This window comes from Elephantulus edwardii, unplaced genomic scaffold (genome assembly GCF_000299155.1).
Source record: "Elephantulus edwardii isolate Elephantulus edwardi_28Jun2011 unplaced genomic scaffold, EleEdw1.0 scaffold00001, whole genome shotgun sequence".
NCBI lineage: Eukaryota > Metazoa > Chordata > Mammalia > Macroscelidea > Macroscelididae > Elephantulus > Elephantulus edwardii.
In genome coordinates this window covers 24,716,726-24,736,638 of record NW_006399751.1, presented here as the reverse complement: position 1 = coordinate 24,736,638, position 19,913 = coordinate 24,716,726, and positions in this window count along the sequence as shown.

Genomic DNA, 19,913 nt, shown 5'->3' with positions numbered 1-19,913 from the left:
GACAGTGCGATTGGCACAGGACAGAGCGGAGTTTAGGGCTGTTGTACATAGGGTTGCTATGAGTCGCAGGCGACTCGACGGCACATAACAACAACAACATGGGTTAGAAAATTGAAATTATAAGGTTAAGAAAGATTGCTATTCAAGATCACCTTTGCAACTTTTGCTACGGATTCCCTCCTATATGTGAACATGGCTTTATTTCTGACAGTGTGTAACACAGCTTGGTGTGGGTGGGTCTCCCAATTCAGAACTATCTCTGTCTTTCAGTAAAATTCTTTGCTTCCACTTCTACCACTGCAAGGCTGGTGCTTCACTGTAGAGTTCATATAATTTGATAGTAAGTTGCTTTGTTTATGTGATGTCCTAATAACATCAATAATCATTTGGTTTATCAGGAGTCACATTTGCATCGTGTGCCATTGAGTCGGAATCAACCCCCAACTGACCCTCCAGTGGGTTGTCAATGGTTGTTAATTACAGTTTACCCATCCTTTTCCCCATGGAGAAGCTGTGGGTTTGAACCTCATGCCTCTGTGATTGCAGTGTAGCTTCTTACCACTAGGCCACCAGAACTCCCTTCAATAATCCTTTGTACCATTACTCTGTCCAAGCTATTTCCAGAATATGTGGCAGTCATTCCATGAGAAAATTCAACTTTTACTTGTGTGCTAGAAAAATAAATTGATGAACCAGATTGTCTTAAGATATCAATGTAGACTGTCTAAAGACAAAGAATTTAGCAAAGAATTCGGGGTCAGAGGTTGAAAATGGGCTCTTTGGATATTTAGGGCAGGTATAGCCATCCTGCTTAATTCATAAAGGAAGGCTTGTTTCATAAGGAGAAACATTTTTTGTTGACCAGAACCAGTAAAACACAAGTTCTCTTTTTCTCATTGCCATCAAGTTGGAACCAATTCATTCATAGCTGATCACCAGAGGATCTTCAAAGGCTCCAACTCACAACGGAGGAGATTGCTTATCTTTTTCCTGGGGAGCTTCTGATAGATTTGAACTGCCTGGCTTTGTGTTGGCAATGCAACTCCTTATCCACAAGGTCATCAGTTAGACACTCAGGAAATGGAAAAGAGAATATGGTGATGCTCTGTGCAATCCTGTGTCAGGAGACACACATATGGTGTCCTCTACAAAGGTGAAAATGCTGCAAATAGAGATACCATTTGACCCAGCAATTAATTCCACTACTGGGAATACACCCTAAAGAAACCATAACTGCCACCCAAGTAGATGTATGCACACCCATGTTTACTGAAACTTTGTTCACAATAGCAAAGAGTTGGAAACAGCCCTCGTGTCCATCAACAGATGACTGGATAGAGAAGCTGTGGTATATTCACACAATGGAATACTATGCTGCATTGAAAAACAAGGAACTCATGCAATATTATACAAAATGGGTGTCCCTGGAGGACATTATGCTGAGTGAAATATCTCAATCACAAAAGGACAAATACTGCACAGTGCCACTGTTGTATAACAGGACTGACAGCGAGATTGAGGGAAGACTGAGAAAGAGGGGATAAATGATGTATACTTCATTGAAAGAGATGAGGGAGAGAACTGTTTAAAAGGGATATATGATTAGGTATATTGTCATTATAGGAGTCCAAAATCAAGACTACACAGTGGAGTGAACTTGGGGGGAGGGATTGTATAACAATGAAATAATTTTTCTTCTCTTTTTCAAAGAGACGAGCGAAGTGGGGGACATGGGTGGGCAGGGAAAAAAGTACAAAAATGAATGAATGGAAATTTTTAAAAATTAAATAAAATTTTTAAAAAGCAAAAAAAACAGTGGAAACCTAGTAACTTTAGTGAAATAAATTGCTGACAAGAGTAAATGCAAATTCAATCAGCTATCAAGTCCCTCCATGAAGAATTCTAAATGCATATATAACTTACAGTTAAATCCAACTCTTAACATAGCAAAATAAAGTAAAAGAGAGATAGATAAACCCTATGTGTCAATTTATAGCTATTATTTCCAATAATAATCTGGGATTTTCAAACAAAATAGCTCCATGTTATTTAACTGATAAATAAAATACAAATATTGACCTTTGGATTAGTTCGGAAGGTAAGAGATTTTAATTATAGGGCATTTATGAACTCATCCAAGGAACCCTGGTAATGTAACTGACAAAGTGTTGCACTGCCAAGTGAAAGGTCAGTGGTTTGAATCTACCATCAAGATGTACAGCTTCAAAAACCTGACAAGAGGTTGCCATGAATCAGAGTCAACTTGTTGGCAAAGAGTTTGATTTAGGGATTCAGTCACACAATGAGGTACATATTTTGATTATCTGGTTATTTGAATTACTTTAAAAATTAATGCTATTTAGACACATGAACATGTTATTGAACACGCTCATGGCAAGACTATCTGGCCTCCAAAGGCCATAAAAACTATGTTTTACATCTATTTTTATGATATGTAATCATGGACTAGTTTTTAGAGACATAAGTTAGAAGTTTCCTACCACATCGACATTCCAGAAAAACGCTGTCATTTTGGTAAACATATAATTTTAGGAAAGCACGGGGGGAAATGGTTTTATAAACATTACAAGCAAGTTTGATTTTTTAATGTTAACACCTTTTGTTTGCCAGAGAAAATAATTCTGTGCCTTAATGGAAGTTGTATACATAGCCTTACTTGCCCTGTTTTTAAATATTAAATAAAAACCCATCTCTTAAATTCCTAAAGACTTGCTTGAAGTTTTATTTCTAACAAATACAATTAATTAGTTTAGGAAAGTAACAACAAAGAGAGAGAGAAGAGGACAAAGGTTCAAAGCTTCGAGCATGGAAGACACATCTAAAGGAACCAAGAAGAGGAGCAAGGGTGAATAAATGAAAAGTAATAATAAGGAGTTTGGGAAAATCATCTCTTAACTCCAAAGGAGGAGGGAATTTTAAGCAGCAGCATCTGTAAACGGCATCAAAGAGAGACAACCAGAGTTGTTATGGAAGAAGATATTGAGGTCCTCAGATTTACAAGTTAAGAAATCTTCAAGACCTCAGTTCTACAGACATGACTGAGGTGGGAAGTTCTGGTATGCAGGCCTCCTTATGTCAGTCCTGGAAATAAATACGTGTTGCTATCTGCCGCAATACTGTATAAAGAATCATTTATTGGAGACTTAAAGGAAATGAAAATATTTAAGTCATAATCAATAAGAAAAGATGCATGACTATTCAACATCAAAAATCTATAAAACAATATTACTTGATAGGTCACTGATTGTCTTGTTTACCACTTTGAAAATTAATACCAAAAAAACCCAAGTAAGAATAGCAAAATTTAACAGAAAAGCAAGCAACAAATGCTGGCCAGATTGTGGAGAAACTGGAACCTTTATTCACTGCTGGTGGGAATATAAAATAGTCCAACCACTGTGGAAGGTGGTATGGCGCTTTCTCAAAAAGTTGCAAATAGACCATTTGACCCAGCAATTCCACTACTGGGAATATACCCCAAAGAAACCATACCTGCCACCCAGGCAGATATGTGCACACCGCTGTTTATCGTGGCTTTGTTCACAATAGCAAGGAATTGGAAACAACCTACGTGCCCATCAACAAACGAATGGATAGAGAAGCTGTGGTATATTCACACAATGGAATACTGCGCTGCATTGAAAAACAAGGAACTCATGCAATATTATTCAAAATGGGTGACCCTTGAGGACGTTATGCTGAGTGAAATATCTCAGTCACAAAAAGACAAATACTGCATAGTGCCACTGTTGTAGAATAGTACTGACATCAGGGTTGGGGTAAGACTGAAAAAAACTGGATAAATTATGTATACTGCATTGAAACAGATGAGGGAGAGAACAGTTTAAAAGTGATATATGATAGGGTATTATGGTGATCACAAGAGTCCAGAATGAAGGCCGCATAGTGGAGTGTACTCGGGGCGGGGGTTGTATACCAATGAAAGAATTTTTCTTTTACTTGTCAAAGAGAAGGGCGAATTGGAGGGGGGGTGGGTGGGCGGAGGGAAGGGTGGACAGGGATGAATGAATGGAAATCCAAAGTCTCTGTAAATGTTCATTAAAATTAATAAAATAAAATTTTATAAAAGAAATTCTTGTCACCAAGTCCGAACACTCATAGCTGACCCTCAGTGGGTTTTCAGTGGTTGTAAATTCCATTCTATGAAGCCACCAGTGGTAACAAACAGTCAGAGAGGCAAGGTCTTCAAGTAAGCAATGCAGCTCCCTGCAGACGATGACACAAGGGCTCCCCACTTTAGAAATCAAGACAGCCAATATCCTACTTCAACAGGATAATGAAGTCAATACTTGTGGAAATACTAAATCAGTTATTCAGGGACACGAAGGTGATGAGGGAGCTTGTTTAGGGAACAACAGCACAGAGACAGGTTTCACTGGTATTGCATCTTCTATCTTGAGTACAAGTGGATGAAATGCCCACAAACTTGGTTGCTTGCACTGTGATGGCAAGGAAGGCTTTTCCTTTGTTGAGCAGCAAGATGAACAATACACAACTGAATCTTTTAAGATTGTGAAGAAGTGAAGCTTGTAGAACAAACTGAGAGAGTTGGAAGAAAGAGGAACATTCCAGGCAGTTAAAAGAGTTGGGTGGTCTCTCACCCTTGCCCTAGTAACAAGGAAGCCTTCAGTCTAGGGACAGATGGAAACAAAACAGACAGACATCAAAGATGCCATGCCAATCCAAGTGTTAGTGACAGATTTAGAAAAGCTCAGAAATTAAATGCCTTACTAGGAAAATAATTTTACTTGGAGAAGCCTGCTCTGCCTGGAAGACAGGTAATATTATTTCTTTTGACTTCCATTCAAGCTTGCATTTCTGAACAAGGAACTACTGTTAGTTGCATAGGAGTTGATTCTGATTCCTAGGGACTGTAGGTTTAAAGAGTAAAATTATTACATAGGGCTTTCAAGGCTATGACCTTGTGAGAGAAGACCACCACGCCTATCTTCTGAGGTGACAGGCTGCATTTGAACCATCAACTTTTGGGGGAGTAGCACCATGGCCTCTTAAGCAAGGTTATGTACAACTATAGGAAGACACAACCTAACCTTCAGATTGTTGCCCTGTGCTGTTAAATGGACTACAACTTACAGCAACCCTATGAACAACATATTGAAACCTTGCCCTACCTTGTGCTATCCTCACAATCTTCATCATGCTCATGTTTATTGTCATAGTCACTGTGTCAATCTACCCGTCATCTATATGTTTAACGTACTGTGATGGCTTGCATGTGGTTGTGATGCTAGAAGTTACGCCAACAGTATTTCAAACGTCAGCTAGGTCACCCATGGTGGACGGATGTCAATGAATCTTTCATACTGAGAAGTAGAACTGGCCATCAACTTCTGAAATAACAGGCCCATGGAAATCCTATTAATAACATCAGAACAATATTGGATATAGTGCTTGTAGATCAGTCCTTCACCCTCATAGACCTCATTGCAGTGAGGGAATTGATTCTGACTCATGAGATCCCATGTGTTACAGAGCAGGAGTGCTAGGATCTTTCAAAAGCAGATGTCCTGATTTCTTTTTGAGTCTTCTCTGAATGGGTTTCAACTCCAAACCTTTCTGTTAATAGTCTATATGTACTACCTAGCATCTTCAAATGAGGATACAGCTGTGTCAATTTGACATATGATTTCTGAAAACTCTTCTCTTATTAGTTTTAAAGGATAAAGGTATCACACTTTTAGTGCTGGTCGATTTTCTTGGATATTTAGTCAGGCTGCTAGATTAGGAATCTTCTTTCTGCTACTCTGAGAGATTACTATCTCTACACCCTCCATTCTATTTCAAAGTCAGTCACATGGCCACACACCCTCCACTCCCTAGCATACAGCCTTTACAGAGTTAATAGTAATTATACCTGATCCTAAAAACTTGCTCTCTTAAGGAAGTCGATAATTTAAATATGCAATTGTTTGCCAAATGTTAAGATAGTACTAAAGTGCACTATAGTCAGTAACTTAAAAAGAAAAGAGTATGTACAAAGCTGAAGGGGAAAATGAAGCAAATTTTATCACAAATGGCAATGCAAAAAATTCATTTATTTGTTGTAAAAAAAGTGATAGAATGGGAAATCTATTTTAGGACACAATTAAGTTTAAAGTAAATTATTCCTTTATTAGAAATAACGTTATCTGTCTTATTAACTCAAAAAATCTAGTACAGTTGAAGACATCATGGATTTTAATTTAAAGCTTGGGAAATTCTTGCTTATAAAGTCATATTCCAGGGCGAGGGCGGGTAGGGGGGAGATCATAGGGTGGCACAATTTGGTAGATGGAGGGAGAGAATAAAGGAAATGGGAAAGATTTGGCAGGGATCTGAAAAGATGGGGTAATAGTGGTGATTAATTTTTTAAAGCACAATGTATGGGAAGGATTGTGTGAAGCATAATGTCAATGAAGGAGAGTGTAAAACACGCACACTCCAAATACCCCACACCACTATGTACATGAATGAAACACAGTATATATAAATAGTTATATGCATACCAATAAAAATTTTTAAAAATAATTTCTTTCCATCAATAGGACTAGGTTTACTCCCTGTCTTCTCAGTGAAAGAACATAATGAAGAGGCTTTTTTTAAAGTGTCACTTAGTTTCATCATAAATCCTTCATCACAGGGGGAAAAAAGAAGAGATAAAATAAATGTTAAAAATTAAGGGGGGGAAGTAGTATTCATTCATCCCTCCAGCTCTACGTCCTTGAGTTTGATTTACTATAGATACATTTTTAACTCTAGACTCTGTTGTTCTTCTTCTTGTGTATTATCAAGTCAGATCCCACCCATAGCCGACCCTCTGGAGGGTTTTCAGAAGCAGTTAATTGAATGGGAGGAGATTGTCCATCCTTCTTCCATGGAGTAGCTGGTGGATTCGAACTGCCTGCAGTTGGGATTACTGTACAGCTTCTTGCTACTAGGCCACCAGAGCTCCCTACTCTAGACTCTAGTATAAATGTAATTATTGTTATTTGTTCAATTTTATATCTTTATTCCAGGCTAAATTAAAATTATAATTACCATTAAGGCTAAATTCAAATAATAAAGAGGTATCATCTAAAAAAAAAAACAATGAGATTTGTAAACTTTGAAGCAAATAAAATAATTTTTTTAATTAAAAAATAAAAAAATATTACCCCAAAACAATATATTGTAATTTAAATCAACCATAGTAAAAAAGAGTCTACCACAAGTGGTCATGAATTTCTAGACTATTACTTCAATGCCTTTAGTTACTTTTTAATTTTTAATCTGCATATGTAAATAATATATAATTTATGAGGGTAATATGACAAAATATTGCCACATAGGCATAAGTTATTATAAATAGCAGCTTAAATGTTTCTCATACTCCATGAAGCAGCAGAGTATATATTCAGTAAGAGAAACACTGCCTAAGCTTGACAAGATGTAACACAATCATTTTTTTACAACTAAAACCCAAAAAGTAGCACTCCACTTGGAATTCTAATGTGTGTCAATAGTTTCAGCTTCAAACATTTACAAACACTGCACCCATATCTACATCCTCAGAAAATCTCCAAATTAATAAAAAACAAAGAACTGGAAGCTTGATATTGGTCTTTTCATCTATTAAGAGATTTAAAATAAAATGCCATTTAAAAAGATGTTTAAACTGGCAGTAGTCATAGCAATGATAGAAGCATCAACCCAAGCTTATAGAAGCCTCTATTGGCTGAATAATTAATATGTAATAAGTACAGCCCTGACTGCTTTACTTTCTTAATCTCAATTAAGTCTCATTAAACAAGCAACCTACTGGTAACTGACAGTACCTCAGAAAGACTAACGAACTTGTCCTAGGGCCAAGATTTCCTAATACCTTAAGTAATGTACCCTGGATTTTAACCAAAACAATTATTCTTGCAAGTGCAAGTTTTTTCATTAGTAGTGATGATAAACAAAGGAGAAGGTTTTTATTGATTACATTTTTTTTTAAATCTATTATATTCACTCCCTGGATAGGTTACTGTCAGGAGTTTGTTAGAATAAAAGAGCTGGTAGAGTATAATCTGTTGAATTTCTGACTCAAGCTCTGGTTTCTTGGCTCTGAAAACCTAGAATTTTAATCATCACTTACATCAATCTGACTTTTTTTACTTCTGATTACCTTTTTCTAAATTTAAAATAAAAATTTTATTTTATGCTGGTTTACTTACAAAGTTTACATACATTGTTTTTCACACCAGATCTTTTCCATTTCCTTTACCTACCCTTCCCTACACCCATCAAATTGTGTGACCTTATGATTAACCACCCCCAATTAATTATCTTTATGTTCACAAGGAATTAAGTTGTATATAATTTCAACATGCCAAAAAAGGAAACAAGATTTAAGCCTTCCACAATAGACAAAAACAAATTTTAACTGAATTAGAAACCAAAATGTGGATCAAAAGTCAAATTCAAAATGGATTATAAACCTAAAGTTATTGCTGTTGTTGTCAAGTGCTCTTGATTTGAGTAGAATCCATAGTGATCTTATAAACAGCAGATCTGAACCCTCCTCTATCTTGTGGCATATTTATTATTTCTGACATACATCAATTGTAAAAGGTCCTTGACGGCAAATTTTACCAATGCAACAACACGTCTTTTGATTTCCTCACTGCTGGTACTAAGGGCAATGACCTGCAATGACCATGGATCTGAGTAAAACGACTTCACTGGCAGCTTCAGTCTTTTCTCCACATACCATGCTATTGATCTAGTGAGGAGGATTTTTGTTTTCTTGATGTTGAGGCTTAATCCATATTGAAGGCTGGAGTCCTTGATCTTCTACAGAGAAATGTTTCAAATCTTCACTTTCAGCGAGCAAGGTTGTATTGTCTGCATAACACAGTTAATGAGTCTTTACACTGAATGAAATATGACAATCACAATAAAACAAAGACTGGAGGACTTCTCTTACATAAAAAAGATAGTAAAAGACAAAATAATTCTCTATAAAGTAATGTTATAGAACTTTAAGGTGTGATAGAACTTTAAGGTCCACACAACTTTCTTTTAGGCTATGTGTCCCCGACCCTCATTTTTTGTAAACTTCTCATTATGGAGACTTGCAGTGCACTAACAAAAGTGCTTCTGGCATAAAAAGACCCAGCTTTAGTAATTATCAAGGAGACCTTGAACAAGTCATTTATTTGGTTACTTAAACTCATCACCAGTGAGTAGCTCCATATTCATAGCTGACCCTCTATTGGGTTTCTGGCACTGTAAAGTGCCTGGGAGGAAGCCGCTCAGTTTCCTCTTAAGGCAAATGGATTTGAACCACTGGAAAAGTCAGTGGTGGCTATGAGTTTGTTCTCTGAAGTATATAAGGCAATTTTCAGATAAAGGCTCTAGACTCTGAGGTAGGAATTCTTTTCTCTTTCCTGTTTTACATATAAATGAACTGGAGCTCAGAGGGATAAAAGGATTTCCCTAAGTTAGTATAGTCCATTTTCAAAGTCTTATCTGTTTGACTGCAGAAATTGTACTCTATTACTCTAGCCAACAGCGATGTCATTGATATCTTGTAGAGAAATCATCTGACTGGGATGATTTATGTGTGGCTCTAGTTAAAAATCTTCTTCCACCCAATAAAATAAATTGAGTTTACATAGTCACATGAGTCACATGGTTCAAGCAAGCTTTAAAATCATCACATTCACATTTCCTGACTTTTCCCTCGAGTTTTGAAATTTTCCAGCACTAGAGCAAAAGAGTGAAATGAACCGATAACTTTCCTCTAGACTTTTAAAGTTTATTTTGACCTATAAATAAAGTCAATTATCCTGTTAATTGGAGCAAGGACATTGTAGAATTTGAGTAGCGAAACCAACTCTTTGTATTTGAATAACCCCAGCTTTCCAATATATTTGACGTTCCTAAATAGAGTAATAGGCACGCTGTGGTGGCATATTGCGTAGAGAGTTGTGCTGTTAATCCAAAGGCAGCCATTCAAATCCACCAACTAATCCAAGGGAGAAAGATGGGCAAATTCCTCCTGTGTAAATCACAACCTCTGAAAAAGCCACTGAGGGTCAGTCAGATGCAAGCTAGTTTCAACCTGACTGCAACAGAGACATGGATGATTAATAACATAATGGGGTGTCTGTCTACTCCTACAAAGATCACAGCCTAGGAAGATTCCTGGGGCAGTTCTACTCCGTTCCATGTGGACTACTTTGAGACTTCACAGCACCCAACAACAATTTTCTAGTCAATTTTGTGTCAAGAATCAAAGACCAAGAATTAACATTCACCTTCCTAAAAATTATTTCCAGAAAACAGAAAAGTACATAAAAAGACACAAACAAAATCCCACAGGAGGAGATTAACCATGTTTCTTCCAAAGAGCAGCTGGTGGATCTGAAGTGCATGCCTTTGGGATTGCCGCATGGTTGCAAATAAAAGCAATAATAAGAGACTCCTATTAGAACAAAACTGACAATAACAAATGCTGGCCTGGGTATGAAGCAATAGAAACCCTCATTCATTGCTCGTGAAAATGACTATGGTTATAACCACTTAAGAAGATTGTCTTCAAGTTTCTTACAAAGCTGCACATAGGTTCATATGATGATGCCACAATCACCCTCAAATGAGATGAAAATGTCAACACTAATAAAACAAAAACCTGCACATAAATATTTATTGCTACTGTATTCATAATTAGGAAGTTTTACAGGGAGTTTGGTTGCAGCTCTGAGGGAGAATGAGGTGAATTTTTTTTTCTCTTGTGCAATTTACAACCTTTGAAACTTACTCGAGGATCGCCTAGAAGTCAATTTGAACTCAATGATGAGTTGGAGTTTAGCGATTTAATGTAAACATTTTATTTGCTTTCTCAAAAACTCAAGCTCCTTGTGTTATAATCATTTTATATAGAAAATATAAGTTTAATGAAATTATCAACTAGATTAGTTTTATATGCCAAAATTTGCATATAATTCTTATAAGCCAATTTTACTTGCATATACTGCATCCCTTGTAACTCATTGCCTTTAAGTGGATTCTCATTCATGGCTACCCTCCACTGACTTTCTGAGGTGATAAATCTTAACTGGAGAAGGACTCTTCTTTGTCTCCCTCTATGAGGCTGCTAGATTCGAGCTACTGATCTTTCAGTTAGCAACCCTGCATGTACAGCACTACTCCGCTAGGACTGCTAAACTGTACTACGAAACAAAATTAATTCTGTTCTCACACAATTTACACTTTGCTAGGAGACTCACAAACAGAGAACACATGTGGTGTAGAGAGCAGTGCTCCAGGCAACAGGAGAGAAGGATAAAGATCAGATTCAGGAAGAAGCCTGTTTTAAATCCACCTTTGAAAAAGAAGTAAAACATAGCTGAACTACAGAAAACAATGAAGACGTTACAGCACGAAGAGAAACATCTTACCAGTGGCTTCTCATAGGAATTGTGTGCTCTGTCTTTGAAAAATGCATTGTTGCAGAACCAAAATCTTGAAGAACTTGACACAGTAATGAAGATTAATACATTAGTAATCACGAGGGTAAAATTTAGGTACAATCTGTTTCCCAGATCTTTAAGGAAAAAAACTAAACAAAACAAAAAACCCAACATAGAACCAGTGCTTGTGCTTATCATCTGCGAAACAGATGGTTATGGAAAGGGGTGCGGACTCTCAAAGGCATTCTTCTACTGCAAGAAAACATGTCACAGTGATGCAAGACCTTGAGCCTTTATAAACAGTGACCTCAAATACTTGAGCCTTCTCTAAGCAATTCAAGAAATTAAAAGAGAATTTTAAAAAAAAAAAACAACCTAGAGATTGAGATACCTTTCAAGAATGAGATTTTCCAGGTTTACTAAAGCAATACATTGTTAAACATATGATTCCTTTTGCCTTTTAGGAGAGCAGAGGTTTTCTTTTTGAGAAGGCATCTTCTCAAGGAAGAAAGGGAAAAACAGATAATCATGTGCTTGTTTATTATAAATTTCCAATTATAAAACTATTTTATGTTTTGACAGTAATGCTATCTTTTGGTTTAAGGAGCTCTGGAAGTATAATGTATTATGTGTTGTTTGGCTAACCCATAGGTCAGTAAGTCAAGTCAGTGGCCTGCCTGGCAAAGAGATCCATATTTGTTCCCATCCCCAAAAAATGTCACCTAACAGAGTGTGAAAATTACTGAACAAAATCACTGATATCACATAGAAGCAAAGTTCTGCTGAAGATTATCACTCAAAAACAACAAGAACAGTACATTGACAGAGACATACCAGAAACACAGGCTGGGTTTAGAAGAGGCTGTGGCATCAGACTATTATTGCCAATGTCAGATGCATCTTGCCTAAAAGCAAAGAGTACCAGAGGGATGTCTATCTTTTTTTATTGACTACACACATTCATTTGACTGTGTGGATCACAAGAAATTGTGGCTAACCTTGAAAAGAATGGGAACCTCCATAACACTTGCTTGTGCTTATGCGAAACCTATTCTTGGACCAAGAAGCAGAACAGAGCAAGGAAACACTGCATGGTTCAAAATTAGGAAGTTGTATGTCAGGGACGTATCCTGTCTCCATGTCTCCATTTCAATCTATATGCATCTCAATCTATTTGACTTTTTCAATCTATATGCAAAACTGATCATTTGGGAGAATAAACTTTATGAGAAGGAATGTGTCATCAGGATTGGAGGAAGACTCATCAGCAACCTACATTACGCAGATGACACAACCTTGTTTGACAAAACTGGGGAGGACCTGAAGCATCTGCTACAGAAGATCAAGGACTGCAGTGTGCAAGATGGATTGAACCTCAACATCAAGCAAACAAGGATTCTCATCACTGGGCCAATTCACAGTATCATGATAGAGAAGAGATTGAGGTTGTTAACAATTTCTACTTGCTAGGCTCCACAATCAATACTATTGGCATCAGCAATGAAGAATTCAAAAGAGTAATTGCTCTGGGGAAAGCTATTGTCAGGGACCTCTCCAAAGTGCTAAAGAGCAAAGATGTCAGTCTGGAGACTAAGGTGCACCCGATTCATGCCATGGTATTTGCAATTACTTGTTATGCATCAGAGAGCTGGAAAATAACTAGAGTTGACAGAAGAATTGATGCCAGAGAAGAGTGTTGAACATACCATGGACCACCAAAAGAACAAACAGGTTTATCTTTTAAAGGTGAAACCAAGTTGCTCCTTGAAGGCAAGGATTTTGAAGTTCTGTCTGACCTACTTTGGGCATATTGCCAGAAGTGATCAGTGCCTGGAGGACATCATGCTTGGAAGGGTTGAGAGACAGCATAGAAGAGAAAATCTCCAGAAGAGATGGAGTGACACAGTAACTGGGGTAGTGGGGGTAGGTTTGCTGGAGACAGTGAGACTATCTCAGGATAGGGCAAGGTTCAGAGCTATTGTACATAGGATTGTTATAAGCTGCAGGCAACTTATGGCACAAAACAACAATGGCATAAGTAATACTCTTTATATGTCATGCAATAATTTTTATAAGGTTTTCAAACAAGCCAACTGAGTAAAATCCATGAGCCGTCTCATGAATGTAAACATGTATGAATCTTTGATCAGAATTTTTTTTAAACCCAATAACTTGGGACGATAGCTGTGTATAATCCCTAACAACTGATATGGAATATCAAATGTACTGACTGGTAGAGAGCTCTGGTGGCCTCATGATAAGGAGTTGTGTTGCCAATCCAAAGACATGCAGTTTGAATCTACCAGATGCTCTGTGGGAGAAAGGTGAGCAATCTCTTCCAATGCGATTTACAGCCTCTGGAAACCCACTGTGGAAGCCAGCTATAAATCAGTTCTGATTCAAAGGTACAACAATGGAGACAGTCTGCATTAGCACCAAAGAGAAGTGCAATTTGAGTTCTGAACCCTGAATTGTTACTGTGGATGAATTCTCCATTTGGTTCTGAGTAGCAACAGATGCCTTATTTCTTTGAGAAAGGAAATTACATTCTACAAAAGAGGAACTCAGCACTGCCAAATTAATAAGATAAGAGATTTCATCATCTTCTGGAATACATTAGCATGCAATTCTCCTCCTAGTGCCGTGATCCTTACTGAACTAGGCCTTCTTTGTGTTTAGGTCCTCATGGAAAGTTGAGTTAACCTCATCCATGACCTACACTGGCTGCCCTCCCAGCACTGCAGAATTCTTTTTTAAACCTCACATATGTGGAACAATGGAAGCCAAAAAAGTTCCACGTTCTCAGAAAGAACTCCTAACCTTATACTTCAGATAAGTAAGATATCAGACAATGTAAGGATTCTTGCCTTTAGATATTGTCTGAACACAAGAGCATAAGTGCAAACTATCAATCTAATAGAAATCTTACTAAAATAATGCATTAAAATAATGTGAGAATCATTTAGTTTTGGAATTGTTGTTGTTACTTGCTGTCAAGTTAGGTACAACTCATAGTGATTTCATGAACAATAGATCTGAACCTTGTCCTATCCTGTGCCATCCTCACAATTTCTGAGACACTAACACCCACTGCAGTAGTCACTGTGCCAATCCATCTGGTTGCGGCTCTTCCTCTCTTTTGCCAACTTTCCTAAGCATGTCTCTCTCCCTAAAGTACATAAAACAAAGCTTTATTGTCTTTGCCTCCAAGGAGCACTATGGCTACACTTTCTCCGAGATATATTTGTTTGTTCTTTTGGCAATCCATGGGATATTCAGCACTCTTGTCCAACACCACAGTCCAAAGGCATCAATTCTTCTTCCGATTCAGTTATCCTGCAAGCAATCTCCCCTATTTAAAATCTTTACATAGATTCAAGGCAGCATTCATTGGTTTTCTTATTTAAATAGTGAAAATATGTTAATGCAAATATACTATTGCTTGTAATATATAGTATAAAATAAAGTTTCTAATAATTTATAAAAACTTTTTAATAGTTACTAAAATAACGCAAAGGAAATTAAACTATAATCATAATTTATACAATCCCAAATATTTCTTGAGTACCTGCTACAATTGTCAACCACTTGCTATGCATCTGAGAGTTGTACATGAATAAGGATGGAAGGATGGGGGTGGGGGGAAGCTATGCCTTTGAACTGTGGTGTTGGAGGATAGTACCAAGTATTACACAGATCACCAAAAGAACAAACATATGTAGCTTGGAGAACGTGAAGCCAGAGTACTCACCAAAAGTAAGGATGGAGAAACTTCATATCACTTATTTTGGGCATGTTTCTTGGAAAGGTTATTCCTTGGAGAAGGACATCATTCTTGGAGAAGTGGAGGGACCTTAACCATGTGGACTGATATAGTGGCTGTAGGTATGGACACAAGTGTGTCAGAGACTGTGAAATTAACAGAGGACTGGAGAGGGTTCACACCTGATGTTCATAGGGCTGCTGTGTGTCATACTCAACATGATAGCACCTAACAACAACTACAACTAGGGGGTGCAGGTGGCCTAGTGTTAAAGCATTGCACTGCCAATCCAAAGGCAGGTGGTTTGAATCTACCAGTGGCTCCACAGGAGACAGATGGGCAATCTCATTCCATGCAGTTTACAGCCTTTGAAACCCTACTGGAGGGTCAACGATGAGTCGGTTCCAACTTGATGGCACATAATAACAATGTGCAGATGTATTTGGCTCCAAAGCCAAAAAGAAAGACATAGTGCCTCATTTAAAAGGTTTTAAAGACTAATAGGAGAGACCAGCTGATGAAGAATCAATTATAAACACTAATACATGCAGGAATAGTAGTACTAGACTCTAATGTAGCACAAAGAAATGGCATCAAATTAAACCTGGGAAGCCAAATTAGATAATTTGTAATTATACACTAATTTATGGCTCATGCTAAATTAGATGTTATGGAGGCACAGTTGGTAGGATGTTGATCTCTTAATCAAAAGGAAGCACATCTCTCTGATGGTTCAAATCAACTAGAAGCTGCAAAGGAGAAAGATGGGAAATCTCTATTTCTACAAGATTGAAAAGCCAATGGATATCCAGCTAATAATAAGCAGATAATACCACAAGAATAGTTATTTGTGCTGTATAGACTTTTCAAAGGTAATCTAATTGTGTTTATCATGACAAACCATGGCTAATATTGTGAAGAATATCGTGAAATTAAAGGCAAAAGTGAAATCTTCACTTTCACATTATGGAATGAATGTCTACTAAGTTGCCTGGACATTGTAGGCATTTAAAAAAATTACTATCAGGTAATAAGCTGAACAGATGATAATCAGTAGGATTTCCTCTGGGCAGGTCGACAGAGAAACTCTCTATGGACTACACAACCAGAGGTCCCAAGCATAGCTTTTTTAAAGGACAAGATTATCTTTTGCAAAGCTGTTTGAAGTGTAAAGAAAAATTCTTATGAAAGGTGAGGTCAAGTTATAAATTCCATAACAAGATTTTTCCCCTGAGAAATAAATCAGGGAAATAATATGGAGAGATATTGTTTTAAGCCATCAAGTCAGTACAGACTCATAGCTGACCCACCAGCAGGTTTTCTGAGATTAGATTAGCATGCAGAAGTGGAAATACTCTTTCCTGATTTTAAACCAGGCAGTGTTCAGAAAACAGTTTCTTGGTCTAGGTATATGTATATGTATATATATATTTAAGTGCTCTGGAATTTCCATTCTTCATGATATTAGCCATAATTCTGTTATGATCAACACAGTCAAATTATCCCTGAAAAGTCAATCAAATACAAATAGCTATTGTTTTGTGGTATTATCTGCTTTTAGCCAGGATCCATCTGAAATCAGCAATGATTTCCCTGGTGTCACAAACTCTAGTAAACTCTGCTTGAACTTCTGGCAATTCTTTGTCAATGTACTGTATGAGCCATTTTTGGATGATTTTCTGCAATATTTAGCTTTTATGTGATATTAATGACATTGTTCGATAATCTCCACATTCTGCTGCCTCAACCTTCTTGGGAATGTGAACAAATAGTAATCTTTTCCATTCAGTCTGCCAGGCAGTTCTCTTACAAATTCCCTGGAACAGCCTGGTGAGCACATCCAGGATTGCATCTGTCAATTGAAACAGTTCAAATGGCATTCCAATGATTCCTGGGGCATTATTTTCGCTAATGCCTCCAATTAAGCTTGAATTTCTTCCTTTATTATCATTGACTCTTGTTAACATGGTCCTTTCTGAAATTTGCCAGGGTCAACCAATTTTTTTTATACAATGACTCTTTGTATTCCTTTCAACTCCTTTAATGTTTCCTGGATCATTCAAGATTCACCCATAGCATCTCTCAGTATTGCAACCCAAGACTTGAATTTGTTTTTAGTTCTTTCAGCTTAAGAAATGCAGAATGAGTTCTTTCCTGTTTACTCTCTGACTTCAGTTCTTTGCACATTTTATAATGTTACTTTTCAAGTTTCTCTTTGAAATCTTCTGTTCAGCTATTATTTTTTTTAAATTTAGCATTTTCCCTCTTTACTTTCGTGACACTCTAATGCAATTCTCTTTGTCTCTTCTGTCATCTATACTTTGGGCATGTTGCTAGTAGAAGCTATTACTTGGAGCGGGATATCATGTTTGGAAATGGGGAAGATCAGTGAAAGAAAGGAAGACCCCTCTAACAAGATGTATTAACAGAGTGACTGTAACAATATGCTCAAGTGTGTCAGAGATGATGAGAATGGCATATGATAGGTTGTTCACAGGGTCACTATGATTCATCCTCAACTTAACTACACCTAACAACAGCAACATCAAACTGGATGTGAGGAGACTACCCGTCTTGTTCCTCTGAATAGCTGGTGGAATTCAAACTGCCTGACATTGGGTTGGTAGTGCAACCCCTTTCCCACTAGGTCACCAGACCTCCAATATGGAGACACAAAAAGAGAAGGAAGTTTGGAAAAGGTGCAATAAGAAACATAATTCAGGATATTTAGTTTCTTACAATACTATACTTCTTAGAACTCCACATCTTAATTAAATTATCAGACTCCTACAGACTTAGTAAAAGTGGACTTTGGTGTATAAATGAGTGATATGTTGACTCCTACCTCAGAACTTATCTAGAACAAGACAGCAGCATTCACTAGGGTCCCATGAGTTAGAATCAACTTGATGGCAACTAACAACTACAGCACATGGCATTTCACTGGAGAATGACCTACAGCTAATATCTAGATTACAGTGAAGGCATTTTTATTACATTTGGATAGATGAACAATGAAACTGATGAAGAATATTCCAGGGAGATCCAGAGGAAAGTATAGAAAAGCAAAATTATATCCTTTAGGGGGAAAAAAATAGAGAAGAAAAAAGCAGTGTTCAAATGAGAAGTAAATAAAGGTAAGGCTGCCTGTAAAGTAAGGGTCAAACAGGAAAGACTTTGAGTGCTAAGCTAAAAAATGTAAACCTTACCATGAACTTTGTGTTTTAAACAATATAATCTGGAAAGGACACAACAATTAAGAAACTGGAAGCATCTGGTGAAAAAATAATAAAGCAAACTTACAAGGCCACCTCTTATGCTGATAGAGTGTACATTTAAAGGCAAGAACACAGTTCTCTTATAGACATCTGTTTGCTAAAACTCGACTTTCATACTCTTACTTACTCACTGCCATCAAGTCAAAACAGACTCAGAGCCAACCCTCTGTAGGGTTTCCAAGGCCAATCTTTCTCCTACAGAGCTGCTGGTGGACCCAGTATTTGTATTAGGATCACTATATCACTAATTCCCTATAGAATACAGAAAATGCCACCAGAGTTCCTTTATATTAAATAGATTTTAAAAGGGTTTAAGTCAGGCTATACAATGGATGCTCTTTTTGTCTACTCATTATTTACAGCAAACAATAAGCATCAGCATTTTGGAAAAGAAATTCCATATAAAAGAATTTAATTTTAAGAAAGGGAGCTTAGAAAAAATACGGTCAGTATAGGGGGTAAAGGAATAGTTTAAAATAAAATAAACCACAGAAAGTCTGGAGATTATTTTATAATACACCACAACCCAAGATGAATTTTCTGTCATGAATCGTACAAACAAGCCAAATGAGAAAAAGAAAAAAAAGCTTTCACAGCAAAAAGTTATAGTAAAAGCTGTCTTCATGGGAGAAATGAACATAAAAATGATTCACAAATCAATGAGAAAGAAGAAGCCTCCAGAATGTGATAAACAAAAAAGATTTAGAAATTAGACAGACAAAAAAGTATTTTTGTGAAACTATCTCACAAGGAATTTCAAAGCTATTAATGGGAACGTTTTAGAAATGTCAAGCAGAAGAAGGAATCCAATCACAGAATTTTACAGAATCCTATGTGTAAAATTATATGCTTAGGAATAAACAAAGGATGGGTAATTTCTTCTTGCTTCAATGTTTTCATTTAAGAAAAAAAATGTTTTAGCACTTAAACTGAATATTAAAGTATTAAATTAAATTAAAATAATAAACTGAATATAAAATATCACAGATAGTAAACAAAAATATGTTCAGTGTTTTAACCACCAGAAAATTTGACACAAATATCTTAGATGCTATAGCATCTAAATAATAATTGTGAAAGGATATAAACGTGAAATATTGAACTGTGGTCAAAGCCACATGAGCTGCCAATAGTAAATTACACATGTACCAAAGACAAATTGTCAACATGACTTCTATGGGTGAACCCAATCCAGTGAAGACTATACATTTAAAACAATAGAGCATAGCAAGGCCATATTCCTAAAAGGGGATATGATTCTTGACTAAGCTGTTAAGAGTTTTCAGGCTAAGTAAGCGTTTAGACAGAAGAAAGCTGATGGAGGTAATTTATTTGGATTTTCAAAAAGAACTTTGACAAGGCTCATACCAACACTACTTGAATATTGAG